Source organism: Lissotriton helveticus, chromosome 3_1 (genome assembly GCF_964261635.1).
Source record: "Lissotriton helveticus chromosome 3_1, aLisHel1.1, whole genome shotgun sequence".
Taxonomy (NCBI): domain Eukaryota; kingdom Metazoa; phylum Chordata; class Amphibia; order Caudata; family Salamandridae; genus Lissotriton; species Lissotriton helveticus.
In genome coordinates this window covers 911,048,985-911,062,566 of record NC_136061.1, presented here as the reverse complement: position 1 = coordinate 911,062,566, position 13,582 = coordinate 911,048,985, and positions in this window count along the sequence as shown.

The window sequence follows — 13,582 nt, the reverse complement described above, 5'->3', positions numbered from 1 at the left end:
AATTTAAAAAAAACAATTAAACAAAATGTGATATGGACTCCAATAGTAGTAGGGTAGGTAATCTGCAAAACAAAAATGAAAATAAGTGTTCAAAATTAGATCAATGTGACTAAATGAGGTCAAACATTACAGGTTAAGGTAGCACTTGGCGATATTTGGTTATATGCACGTCTGCAGTGTGCCTGATACATTTCACCTCTCTTATGGGCCCACGTTCAAGAGGTGTCTGTACGGAATTGCCTACTGCATCAGATTTACATTATGTACCAACAGGTCTTTAAAATGATTCAGAGATGAGACAGAATTAGGTGAGAGATCAAGTCATTATGCAGGACAATATTCTTTAGGGCTTATTTACAAGACTCTTGCACCACTTTTGTGTTACTTTTCCCATGTTGAAAGTGACGCAAAAGTGGCGCATGAGGCTTGTAAATAAGCTCTTTTATTTATAATGCATTTAATTGGAGGCATTTTATATGTAGGCCACTCTGCTTACCTTGTGTAAACACTGTGACCAACAGAATTCACAACTTGAACTCAGCTTTGGTTGTACAAGGCAGAGTGGATAGCAGCGTCCATAACTTTAAAAGAGAAAGAGAAACGATGTGAGAGAGAGTGAGAGAGAGAAAGAGGGAAAAAACGACATTAAAACTGTGCGAGAGAAAAAGTTATAGATGGAGCGGTTAATACTGGAGAAAATACTCGTAGCTCACCTTTTGCCTCCGTTGTGTGTCCCAGCATGTGCTGGTTCATAGTGCACCCTCCAGTTTAGTGATCAACTGAAAGATAGTATATAGAGTTAGTAATAGTATAGTACGTATAATTTCACACGTATATTTTTGCTTTATTTATTTGTACACTCGGGATAATGTATTTCATCCAGTTTCACTGTAAGGAGGTGTATGTGCACTGTTTTTCTTCCAAAGTAGTATATTGCATGCATTCCCACTGCATAGCGGTGAGTTCTGAATATTGCGTACCTAGACTGTTGCACCCCATTGACTCGCAGAGTCTGGAGGTGAGTGTTTTTCTTGGGAAGTCAGAGGCAGATTTAGAAGTACTTTCGCCTCTTTTCTCATGTTAAAAGTGACAGAAACGTGGCGCAAGGGGCTTGTAGATTTGCCCCTCAGACTGTTGTAACCTACCCTCATTGCTCAGAGGTAATTGTACATTCCTACGCAGTGAAGCTGCTGCACACTACCCACTTTTCACAGATAAGTTGTCATTGTTTCAGAAACAAGTTTCTTTGCTCACTTTGTGCCATTGGCGTGATTCAAAGAGGGTGCACCGCGTGTCGAAGCAGCCTTCTCAGATGTTGTTATGGTGGCCACGCATCATCGCAGAATACACAAACGTAGAGCTTTGTAGGTTTTTTTGGGGGGGGGTGACGCCAATTTGTGAAACACAACCTGTAAGATAAAAAGGAGGTTAAGATTGTGTGTCATTTGATTATGAAAGGAGAGAGTGACTGAAAAGAATATTCGCAGCTCACCTTTCTGTCACCGGTGTGTTTTTCACCACGTGTCGGGACATAATGCACCCTGAAGCTCTACATCTAAAAGATAGTAAAAGAAAGATGTTATGATTGGTGTTTGTTACTATCTTAATGTGGAGTTGAATAACATCGCCCTTTCACATACCTTCCCTCTCGCATTTAAAAACAGCTATTTCTATAGTTTATATTCCGGACATTTGACCAATTATAAAAATGTTCCTGCTATTGGAAAAAATAAAATATATATATAAATGCAATAACATTCGATATATAGGATTGCGTTCGTCTAAATCGCTGCATCGATTTTTGTATCCAGTCTGCTGCAGCCCATCGACTCCCTCCTCTGTGCACCCAGGCCTCACTGCTCACCCTTTCGTGAACAGGACACCTTCTACATCATGCAGTCCCGCTCTTCCACCAAGAAGTCTCACATATGGTGCCGAGTCTTGATATCGCTATGAGAAAGGACATACTTGTGCACCTGTCTTCATCGCAGGTTCCTCACCCACTCAGTCCTTCCGGTACCACTAACTCAGTGACCAAAGAGGCCACGCACGTAGTGGTGGACTGTTTTACTCGGTGGTTCGGGCCTACATGAGGCGTTCGAACCACTAGGACGTGCCATCACAGCTCTTGCGATGGGAGCAACTCTAAAAAGGCGTACAGCACGTGCTCCCTATCTTTTTTATTGGTAGGGTTACGTGTGTAGTGACGGATGCCTGATGGGTGTGGTGTGGGTATATACCAGCCATGAGGGTGTGTGTGTGTGTTCCGTTCTGACAACTAGACCTGGAACTAAGAAATCACTACAATGGAAATCTGAGTAATGTTTTGTTGTTGTGTTTTCCTGGAAGCGAAGTGGAGTGGGCTGGCCTGACGTATGCCAGTGCTGCGCGAGGCTCTGAACCATAATTCCGGAGCTATGGGCATGGTCCCGTCATGAGCTATATACGAAATCAAGTGATTCAGGTGTCCATTTTGTAGTGCTGACGTCACCCAGCTCTTAAAAACAAATATGTCATTATATCTGTAAAGTGCCACAACTTGGCCAACATGGAAGGTACAGGGTATCACTGACTCTATATTCGTTCATAGTTGCATACATAAAAGATGGTGGGCATGACGCATTTCTGTGATTATGAAGGTTTGTTGTACATTCAGTGGAGTGTTGTAGCTGTAGTAATACAGTGCTGTGAAAGGTTTAAGTTGTAGTGTTTGGCACATGAAGGACAGATAATATATATACTTATGTGGTTATTCAGATACATTGTAGAACTTGGTACTGGAAATCAGTGTTCGAGTCTCGGAGTTGCTTCCACATCCTGTTATTGTAGAGTAATGACGTAATGTACGTGTGCCTGAAAATGTATTGTAAATACGGTGCTCATGTAAATAGCTGATATAGTTTTGGGTTGGTTTTGCGCTATATAAATATGCTTAAAAAAAGCAGAAATAGCCCACACTTACTGTCACAGGTAAGATGGTTGCATACGCTATTTATAGTACAATATAATGTGGTAGGGCGGAGAAGCAACATTTTACAAACACAATAAATACACAGACACAGATAGATAGTTGAAGTGGGTACGGGCACGTGTGCTCGACTCCATTTTATTACGTTGTTATTGGTAAAAAGTAGAATAGTAATCATGATATCATATACAGATATTTAAACATAAACAGTTTATGACTTCTGCTGTACAAAGGTGGGAGCATTGTATGTGAAATAATACACAGAAGATTCTATCGTAAAGGGTTCATGAGTTGTGGTGCACTGAAGTTGGGGCAGTTTATGTAGAGCCTGCGATGATGCGTGGTTCAAGCAGAACGCACTGGTAAAAATGTGTTTTGACTATTGAATTTTGCCTTGACAAGGGCACGTGGTGATTATTTACGGTTTTCTGAGTTAGTGATACGTCTGGTGTTTATCGTGTGCTCACCCTGCAGTGATGCGTGGTCTGAGCGGGCTGTACTGAAATCATTCACTGTTGCATACTGCACTATATGAACTTTGAGGGGAAAAAAAAACTAGCATCGATGGTTAGCAATTGCTGTGAAAACTACGTGTACTGATTGCTCCCCATAATAAATGAAATGATTACTCTTCATGCAGTGCATTCTAACTTTCACAAATTGGGGACGTATGTCTGGTGGCGATGTTGAATGTGATATCCCAGAGGTACTTGGTATTGCCGGTGGTGGAGATACATTTTGGCGCAATCTTCTACATTCTTTGTTATCATAGTTCACAGGATGCAACGATTGAAGGGCGGTGTTAGTGCTGCTGGATCTTTCAGCAGCATTCGACACCGTCTCTCACAGGATCCTGCTGAGGAGGTTGGAGGATTTAGGCTTAGGTGGCGCTGTGCTGAAATGGTTCAAATCGTATCTTTCCGACCGCACACAGCAGGTTTTTACCCCTCCCTACACTTCCTCCGCCAGACCTCTCAAATGAGGAGTCCCACAGGGCTCCTCCCTTAGCCCGCCCTTGTTTAATGTTTACTTTACCCCCCTGGCCAAGCTGATCGCTCAGACTGGGATTAAATCGACTTCCTACGCTGATGACATTCAGCTTCTCTTTACTTTCGACACTCCCTCCTCTTCTGCCTTTGATCCGTTAAAAACCTGCCTCAGGAACATCTCCAAATGGATGAATGCCAATTCCCTCCGGCTTAATGCTGGAAAAACGGAGATCCTGATTTTCAACTCACCTTCCCCGCTGGACTCTAATTTGTGGTGGCCAGAAGATCTGAGTCAAGCCCCCACGCCCAAAGACTCGGTAAGAAACCTCGGAGTCCGTTGGGATAACCACCTTACCTTTAATACTCAGGTACAAACAGTAGCAGCCTCTTGTTTTGGCAAGATCAGGACCATCAAACGGCTCATCAACTACCTACCGGCGGACTGCCGTAAGACTGTGATCCAGGCATTGATTACCTCCCATCTTGACTATGCCAATGCCTTATATCTTGGTATCACAGCAGGCCTATGTCATAAACTCCAGACGGTCCAAAACGCCGCCGCTCTGCTAGTGGAAAGAATCCCCTTTAGACATCATATCTCCTCACACCTCCGCAAACTGCACTGGCTGCCAATTGCTAAAAGATGCGTTTTCAAAGCCATGACGCTGGCCTATCGAGCATCAAAAGGTCATGGGTCTGCCCATTTGAAAAACATCTTGCGACCGTATGCCAACTTCAGGACATTACGCTCCAACTCCCTTCTTCTCCTGGAAACGCCATGCTTTAAACGATCTTGTGCAGGTGGAAAAACCTTTGAGGTCTGTGCCACTCAGCACTGGAATAAGCTACCGGTAGCCCTACGTTCCTCCCATTCAGAATTGTCCTTCCGCCGCAAGTCCTTGAAGACCCATCTGTTCTCCCTTTAATCTGGCTCCCCACTCCTGTGCCCCCTGTTTTCAAAGTTTTCAGCGCCGGGACGCCCCGTTGGGGCAGCTGCGCGCTTTATAAAATACACAAATAATAATAAATAAATAATAAATAATAATAACGATTGAAGGTGCTTGAGCATACTTGCAGTGCAAAAACACAATTTTTTTCTCTGCTTTAAATAAATTGAGGCTGAATTTAATGCTATTTGTAGTGTAGATGAAAAGGTAAATTCAAGTTGTGAACCCTACTGTGTACAGTGTACATGGAAGCTAGTAGTCAGTACAGTTATAGAACAATGCTTTTTTCACTTATTTTAACAAAATCTGAATACATACAGTATAATTGTGTCTGCATTAAATAAATCAAGGTTGAATTCCCTACTGTCAATAGTGTAGATGCAAAGGTGAATTCAAGTTGTAAACCCTGTTGTCCACAGTGTAGACCTTACGGTGGAGTGCATCATCTGCAATTATAGTGGAAGGTGAAGATCGAACATGTATGCAGCGTGCATTTTATTATTCAACTATATCTATAAGTGATATAAAACAAATTTGAAGGATGCATACTAAAGGGATATTATGTAGGGTGTGATAGGTGTTATACATAGTTTGGTTTCAACTGAGTTAGTGGTACCTGAAACAACAAGTTTCTGTGGAGCCTGCGATGATGTGTGGTCTGGGCAGGCCGTACTGTTAGTAATGTTTTTTGTCTTGTGAGTTCTGTCTTAGTAAGGCCAAGTGGTGATTTTGTGTAGGTTTGAGGGACGTTACTTTATTTGGTACTGCATTTTATACATAATGAATGAAGAATCAGTTAAATTTTGCCTGAATATGGCCATGTGGCGATGAATTATGGTGCACTGAGTTAGTAGTACCTTTGGACTGAGCGTGTACATAACCTGCGATGATGTGTGGTCCGATAGGCCGCCCTGGGAATAATGTTTTTTGACTACAGAATTTTGCCTTAAAAAGCCTTGTGATGATTATTAATGGTGTACTGAGTTAGTGGTACGTCTGGTGTTTAGCGTGTGCTCACCCTGCGATGATGCGTGGTCTGAACGGGCTGCACTCAAAGCATTGACAGTTGCATACTGGACTGTATGTACTTTGAGAGGAAAAAAAAGTGCCATCGATGGTTATGAATTCTTCCGCAACAAAATCAGCAGAATCAGATGATTCTTCCAGTGGTGTTGCCATTTTTGTCTCCAAAAAAGAAATTCAGGTTTGCAATGAAGAAAAAGTTAGTTCAAATTGTGACCTATGCTATCCACAGTGTAGACTATCATTAAGTGTACGTTTGCACTTGCAGCGTGAAATTTATTATTCAAGTAAATCTATAAGTGATATAAAAGAAGTTGTTAAAGGAAGCATAATAAACGGATATTGCCTAGGTTTTGATAAAAGTTATACTTAGTTTGGTATTGCAGTCTGCAAATAATAAATCAACAGTGTAATTAATTGTGAGCTCTGATGACCACAGTGCAGGCAGGAGGCAGCAGTTAGCAAGAGCCCACGACCACGTGGCATTGATTAGAGCTGCACAGAATTGGTAATTTAGTGTGTGTGCAGGCAGCGATGATAAGTGGTGCAAAGAGTTAGTGGCACCTGAAGCAACAAAGTTCTGTGGAGATGGCGATAATGCGTGCTCCAAACAGGACGCACTGGTAGCAAAGTCTTAAAAAAAAAGTTTTCTAATAAATATTGGTTGTCCTTTCACGGGAGTAACTTGCAGTAGATCTCCAAAAACTAATATATATTTTCTCTGCCAAATAAGACATCAGACTCTATACGGTCATGTGGCAATGGTTTTTGGTGCACTGAGTTAGTAGTCCATTTGGCGCTTAGCGTGCACGTACCCTGCGATGATGCGTGGTCGGGGGGGGAGGACAGTATTTGAAGTAATGTCATTTGTCTATTGAAATCTGCATGAATTCCATTTAAAAGTGATAGTATGCCTCATTGCTGACATAAAACTGTTCACTCTTCTTTGCGATGATTTATGTCACTGACTATGTCATGAATGATGTAATATGTGACATCATCACCAATGGATTGCGGGCGCAAGAGTTAGAGTTAGTACAACTAACTATAACGGAGGAATTTCAATGGTTTTGTATGAGGGAAATGTCCAGCTAACTAAAACACCCCTAAAACCTATGTTTTTTTTCAGTGAATGTATATATATATATATATGTATATATATCCAGACACATTCGGCGAAGGCAACACCAGCGCCAACTTTGTCACGGCGGGCCAAAGCGGGGTTCGCCAGCCCCGGTTAATCCAACGAAAAGTTGTTCTTGTTATCTTACAAACAACAAGCTGCAGCCCATTTCATTTCTTCAGTGAAGTTTTATTCGGCATAATCACGCGACATGTTTTGCAGCATCTGCTGCTTGTTTACGGGTATGGGTGCAAATTCATTCAATAAAGTTATATTGACCGGTAACAACACCATGTGATAATTTTCAACATAAGTGAAGACAGACTTTGCATACATAGAAATGCTCATACAGTGGTACAAAATAATCGCTTTTCATTGTCTAATTGAACCAAAACAATGTGCCGACATTGCTTGTTTTCAAAAGCGTGCTATATGGTTGTTTGTACACAACCTACAGTAAACTTGGATCTTGAGTATGACAAGCGTATTACCGTTAATTAGTAATAATTTAGGTTTGTGAAATAATGACAGCTGCCGAAATGTAAATCTCCATTCTTATGATTTTAATTGATTTTAATCTGTATTTCGTGATCAGACTGAATACATAACAGTAATAAGTAAGAGCATCATTGTCCTTTTGTTTGCAGGAAAAGGAGCAATTGATCGAACTCATGGCTGTTTTCGCCCACTGGGGCAATATTGAGAAACACGAATTATGTCCCACAAAATAACTTGCCCGCTGCGGAGTATGGGAAACAACATCTGCCCACTGGGGCTTTAACTGACATTTAAATAAATGGACACCTCTAGAGACATGATCTAAACTAATAATAATTACAACATGAGGTTCAACAATATGGAATTCCTTTTTGTTTATAACTGCAACTTTATTTAAAGACCACGAGGTTTTGATTATGTAACAATGTAACGCTCAAAGTATGTTGTTTATGTTGTTTGATCACGTGTATGTTTGTGAAACATGTCACTATCACTTTAAAAGGAATGGCAATGGATGATACCTCCACCCGTGAGCAAGAGGTCGGCTGACATCGAAACGCGTAGGGTAATTTTCTTTGTGCCAAATAAACCTTGTCTGCGCACTATTGGGGCCTCGACTCTGGTTTCTGTGAAGGATTTATAACCAGGAGGTGATTGAATGTTTATGGGTTGGAAACCCTGCCGAGCGCCCACCGAAAGAAACAAGAGGCAAGAACACGCCGCTTTTGTGTGTTTTGGATTTTCAAATTGAAAGTTCTTGCCCGCCAGGAACCGCTGAGAAAGGAGGATTGAATACGCACAGGTGTTTTACTTCCGTGTTACGAGCGGAGTCACACGGTGATAGCGGATTTGTTCTTTACTCGAGAGAACATCAGCAAAAGGTTTCTTGGCTCATTGGAAAAGCGCGAAGTTTACAACATATGCCGGCTGGCTCGTTGTTTAAGGTTTAATGGCGGAATCAAGGAATAGTTGGAGGAAGGAGGCGGCTGCCAAATTATTCACAAAAGCTAAACTGGGCGATGAGGAAACAACTGCCCCACAAGCTAAGAAAGCGGATGAGTTGAAGTAACTTTGGGATACACTGTGGAAAACGCTTAAGCGCGAACAGTCCAAGTGGTGGGAGGTGGCTGCCCTCACCAAGTACGTGGAATGCAACCGAATACCACGAGGGTTACGAATCTTCATAACCCCAACATTGACATTGACATTGATGAGGACCCAATTTTGAATGTGATTCATTCTGATATCAACATTGAAATGAGTAGCGCAAGTGGGTTTAAGCCTAAATCAGTTTTTGTGCCACAGATTGTGAATAGCTATATTGATAGTTTTGAAACAGGAATGGTTCAAGAATTGAGGAAAATTGAAAAGCATAGACCCAAACAAAATCTAGATTTGACTAAAAAACAGTTTTTGGCTATGAAGGAAATGGAAGGGGTGTCAGATGTGATTATCAAAAACAGCGATAAGGGAGGAAATGCAGTCATTTGGCCTTTAGATATGTACCTGAATTAAGGGCTCAGACAACTTGGAGATCAAGACAATTACGTAAAAACAACCATGCAGGAATACAACATATCAAAACAGGAATATTTTGATAAATTAAGTAATTGGAAAGCTAGGGGTACAATAGAAAATGAGGAATACAACTATCTCCTATGCAAATATCCGCAAATTCCAGCGTTGTATTTACTGCCTAAATTACACAAAAATTTATGTATACCTCCAGGGAGGCCAAATGTATCATCTGTAGGCAGCTTGTTGGAAAGCACCTCCAGGTATATAGACTATTTTCTGCAGCCTTTTGTACACTCACTGCCCTCTTATGTCAGGGATACCTCGGATTTTCTCTGAATTATTGGGAACCTGGCATGGAAACCGGAGTATTGGCTGATTAGCTTTGATGTTACCAGCATTACACAAGTATACCACAAGACTTGGGTATAGATGCAAGTAAATACTTTCTAAGGGGCAGATCACTTTCACATCTGACACATACTGACATGCTTTTGGAGATGATGAGAATCTGTCTTCAAAATAAGTATTTCATCTTCCATAAGCAGTTGTACAAACAAATCCGGGGGATGACGATGGGTACTTGCTTCGCCCCCAGTTTCGCAGGTCTTTACCTGGGCTGGTGGGAGGAGCTAGTGGTGAATAACATCTCCCATTATAGTACCCACGTCGTCCTCTGGGCGCGTTACATAGATGACATTTTCTGTGTTTGGGGAGGTACATAGGAGGAGGCCAAAGAGTTCGAAACCATCCTTAATGACAACTCTCTGAACTTGCAGTTCACAAGCACGATGAGCCAAACCCAATTAGAGTTCCTTGATGTAAAACTGGAAGTTAAAAATGAAGGATTGTGCAGTACCCTGTTTCGTAAAACAACAGCAGGCAACAGCCTGCTACATGCAGAAAGCTGCCATCCCCCTAATCTAATTAAGAGCATCCCTCTGGGGGAACTTATAAGAGTCAAACGCAATTGTAGTACCCCAGATGGATTTGATCAAGAAAAATAAATAATGAAAAGATTCCAAGAGCGGGGATATAGTCGAACCTTAATTAAACAAGCAGAGGATCGAGTTAGTCTTCTCAAGAGAGAGGACTTACTCATCCCCAAGGAACACGACAAAAAAGAACAGATACGGTTCATTACTACCTATGACAGACAGGCATGGGAGGTTCGTCGCAGTTTGAAAAAATACTGGGACGTGCTTAAATTAGACAGTGATCTAAAAGATGCCATTAATGAAACTCCTTCAGTAACCTACAGAAAAGCAAGATCTCTTAGAGATAGTCTGAGTACCACACTAATTAAGGAACCGCGAAAACCAAACACGATTCAAGGGGTTTTCCCGTGTAGAAAATGCAAGGCCTGTAGACACAGCCACAAATGCAAATCACTGAAATTGTCACAAGATCATATTGCCCATAAAATTAACAAATATTTACACTGCAATACAGATTTTGCAATTTATGCACTATGTTGTCCGTGTAATACATTTTATATTGGCTGTACTACGAAGCCAGCAAAATTAAGGATACTAGAGCACTTAAGGGCGATAAAAAATCTGAATCAGCAATACCCAGTGGCCAGGCATTTTGCAGCCGAACACGGACAAAATCCTGATCTATTAGAGTTCACGGTGATTGACTGCATTGAGAAAAAGGCCAGGGGTGGGAATAGATGGCTGGAACTGCGTAAACTCGAGTCCAAAATATATCATTCAATATGATACTTTACAACCAAAAGGACATAATGTGGGGGAGGAGTTAGCGATTCATCTGCAGACTTGACTACAATATTATTTTAGGTTTGTGAAATAATGACAGCTGCCGAAATGTAAATCTCCATTCTTATGATTTTAATTGATTTTAATCTGTATTTCGTGATCAGACTGAATACATACCAGTAATAAGTAGGAGCATCATTGTCCTTTTGTTTGCAGGAAAATGAGCAATTGATCGAACTCATGGCTGTTTTCGCCCACTGGGGCAATATTGAGAAACACCAATTATGTCCCACAAAATAACTTGCCCGCTGCGGAGTATGGGAAACAACATCTGCCCACTGGGGCTTTAATGGACATTTAAATAAATGGACACCTCTAGAGACATGATCTAAACTAATAATAATTACAACATGAGGTTCAACAATATGGAATTCCTTTTTGTTTATAACTGCAACTTTATTTGAAGACCACAAGGTTTTGATTATGTAACAATGTAACGCTCAAAGTATGTTGTTTATGTTGTTTGATCACGTGTATGTTTGTGAAACATGTCACTATCACTTCAAAAGGAATGGCAATGGATGATACCTCCACCCGTGAGCAAGAGGTCGGCTGACATCGAAACGCGTAGGGTAATTTTCTTTGTGCCAAATAAACCTTGTCTGCGCACTATTGGGGCCTCGACTCTGGTTTCTGTGAAGGATTTATAACCAGGAGGTGATTGAATGTTTATGGGTTGGAAACCCTGCCGAGCGCCCACCGAGAGAAACAAGAGGCAAGAACACGCCGCTTTTGTGTGTTTTGGATTTTCAAATTGAAAGTTCTTGCCCGCCAGGAACCGCTGAGAAAGGAGGATTGAATACGCACAGGTGTGAGAGTAACGCTGAATCGTAAGGAAGTACGAGGTCCGGGAGGATCACTGTTTTACTTCCGTGTTACGAGCGGAGTCACACGGTGATAGCGGATTTGTTCTTTACTCGAGAGAACATCAGCAAAAGGTTTCTTGGCTCATTGGAAAAGCGCGGAGTTTACAACATATGCCGGCTGGCTCGTTGTTTAAGGTTTAATGGCGGAATCAAGGAATAGTTTGGAGGAAGGAGGCGGCTGCCAAATTATTCACAAAAGCTAAACTGGGCGATGAGGAAACACCTGCCCCACAAGCTAAGAAAGCGGATGAGTTGAAGCAACTTTGGGATACACTGTGGAAAACGCTTAAGCGCGAACAGTCCAAGTGGTGGGAGGTGGCTGCCCTCACCAAGTACGTGGAATGCAACCGAATACCACGAGGGTTACGAATCTTCATAACCCCAACATTGACATTGACATTGACATTGATGAGGACCCAATTTTGAATGTGATTCATTCTGATATCAACATTGAAATGAGTAGCGCAAGTGGGTTTAAGCCTAAATCAGTTTTTGTGCCACAGATTGTGAATAGCTATATTGATAGTTTTGAAACAGGAATGGTTCAAGAATTGAGGAAAATTGAAAAGCATAGACCCAAACAAAATCTAGATTTGACTAAAAAACAGTTTTTGGCTATGAAGGAAATGGAAGGGGTGTCAGATGTGATTATCAAAAACAGCGATAAGGGAGGAAATGCAGTCATTTGGCCTTTAGATATGTACCTGAATTAAGGGCTCAGACAACTTGGAGATCAAGACAATTACGTAAAAACAACCATGCAGGAATACAACATATCAAAACAGGAATATTTTGATAAATTAAGTAATTGGAAAGCTAGGGGTACAATAGAAAATGAGGAATACAACTATCTCCTATGCAAATATCCGCAAATTCCAGCGTTGTATTTACTGCCTAAATTACACAACAAATTATGTATACCTCCAGGGAGGCCAAATGTATCATCTGTAGGCAGCTTGTTGGAAAGCACCTCCAGGTATATAGACTATTTTCTGCAGCCTTTTGTACACTCACTGCCCTCTTATGTCAGGGATACCTCGGATTTTCTCTGAATTATTGGGAACCTGGCATGGAAACCGGAGTATTGGCTGATTAGCTTTGATGTTACCAGCATTACACAAGTATACCACAAGACTTGGGTATAGATGCAAGTAAATACTTTCTAAGGGGCAGATCCCTTTCACATCTGACACATACTGACATGCTTTTGGAGATGATGAGAATCTGTCTTCAAAATAACTATTTCATCTTCCATAAGCAGTTGTACAAACAAATCCGGGGGATGACGATGGGTACTTGCTTCGCCCCCAGTTTCGCAGGTCTTTACCTGGGCTGGTGGGAGGAGCTAGTGGTGAATAACATCTCCCATTATAGTACCCACGTCGTCCTCTGGGCGCGTTACATAGATGACATTTTCTGTGTTTGGGGAGGTACATAGGAGGAGGCCAAAGAGTTCGAAACCATCCTTAATGACAACTCTCTGAACTTGCAGTTCACAAGCACGATGAGCCAAACCCAATTAGAGTTCCTTGATGTAAAACTGGAAGTTAAAAATGAAGGATTGTGCAGTACCCTGTTTCGTAAAACAACAGCAGGCAACAGCCTGCTACATGCAGAAAGCTGCCATCCCCCTAATCTAATTAAGAGCATCCCTCTGGGGGAACTTATAAGAGTCAAACACAATTGTAGTACCCCAGATGGATTTGATCAAGAAAAATAAATAATGAAAAGATTCCAAGAGAGGGGATATAGTCGAACCTTAATTAAACAAGCAGAGGATCGAGTTAGTCTTCTCAAGAGAGAGGACTTACTCATCCCCAAGGAACACGACAAAAAAGAACAGATACGGTTCATTACTACCTATGACAGACA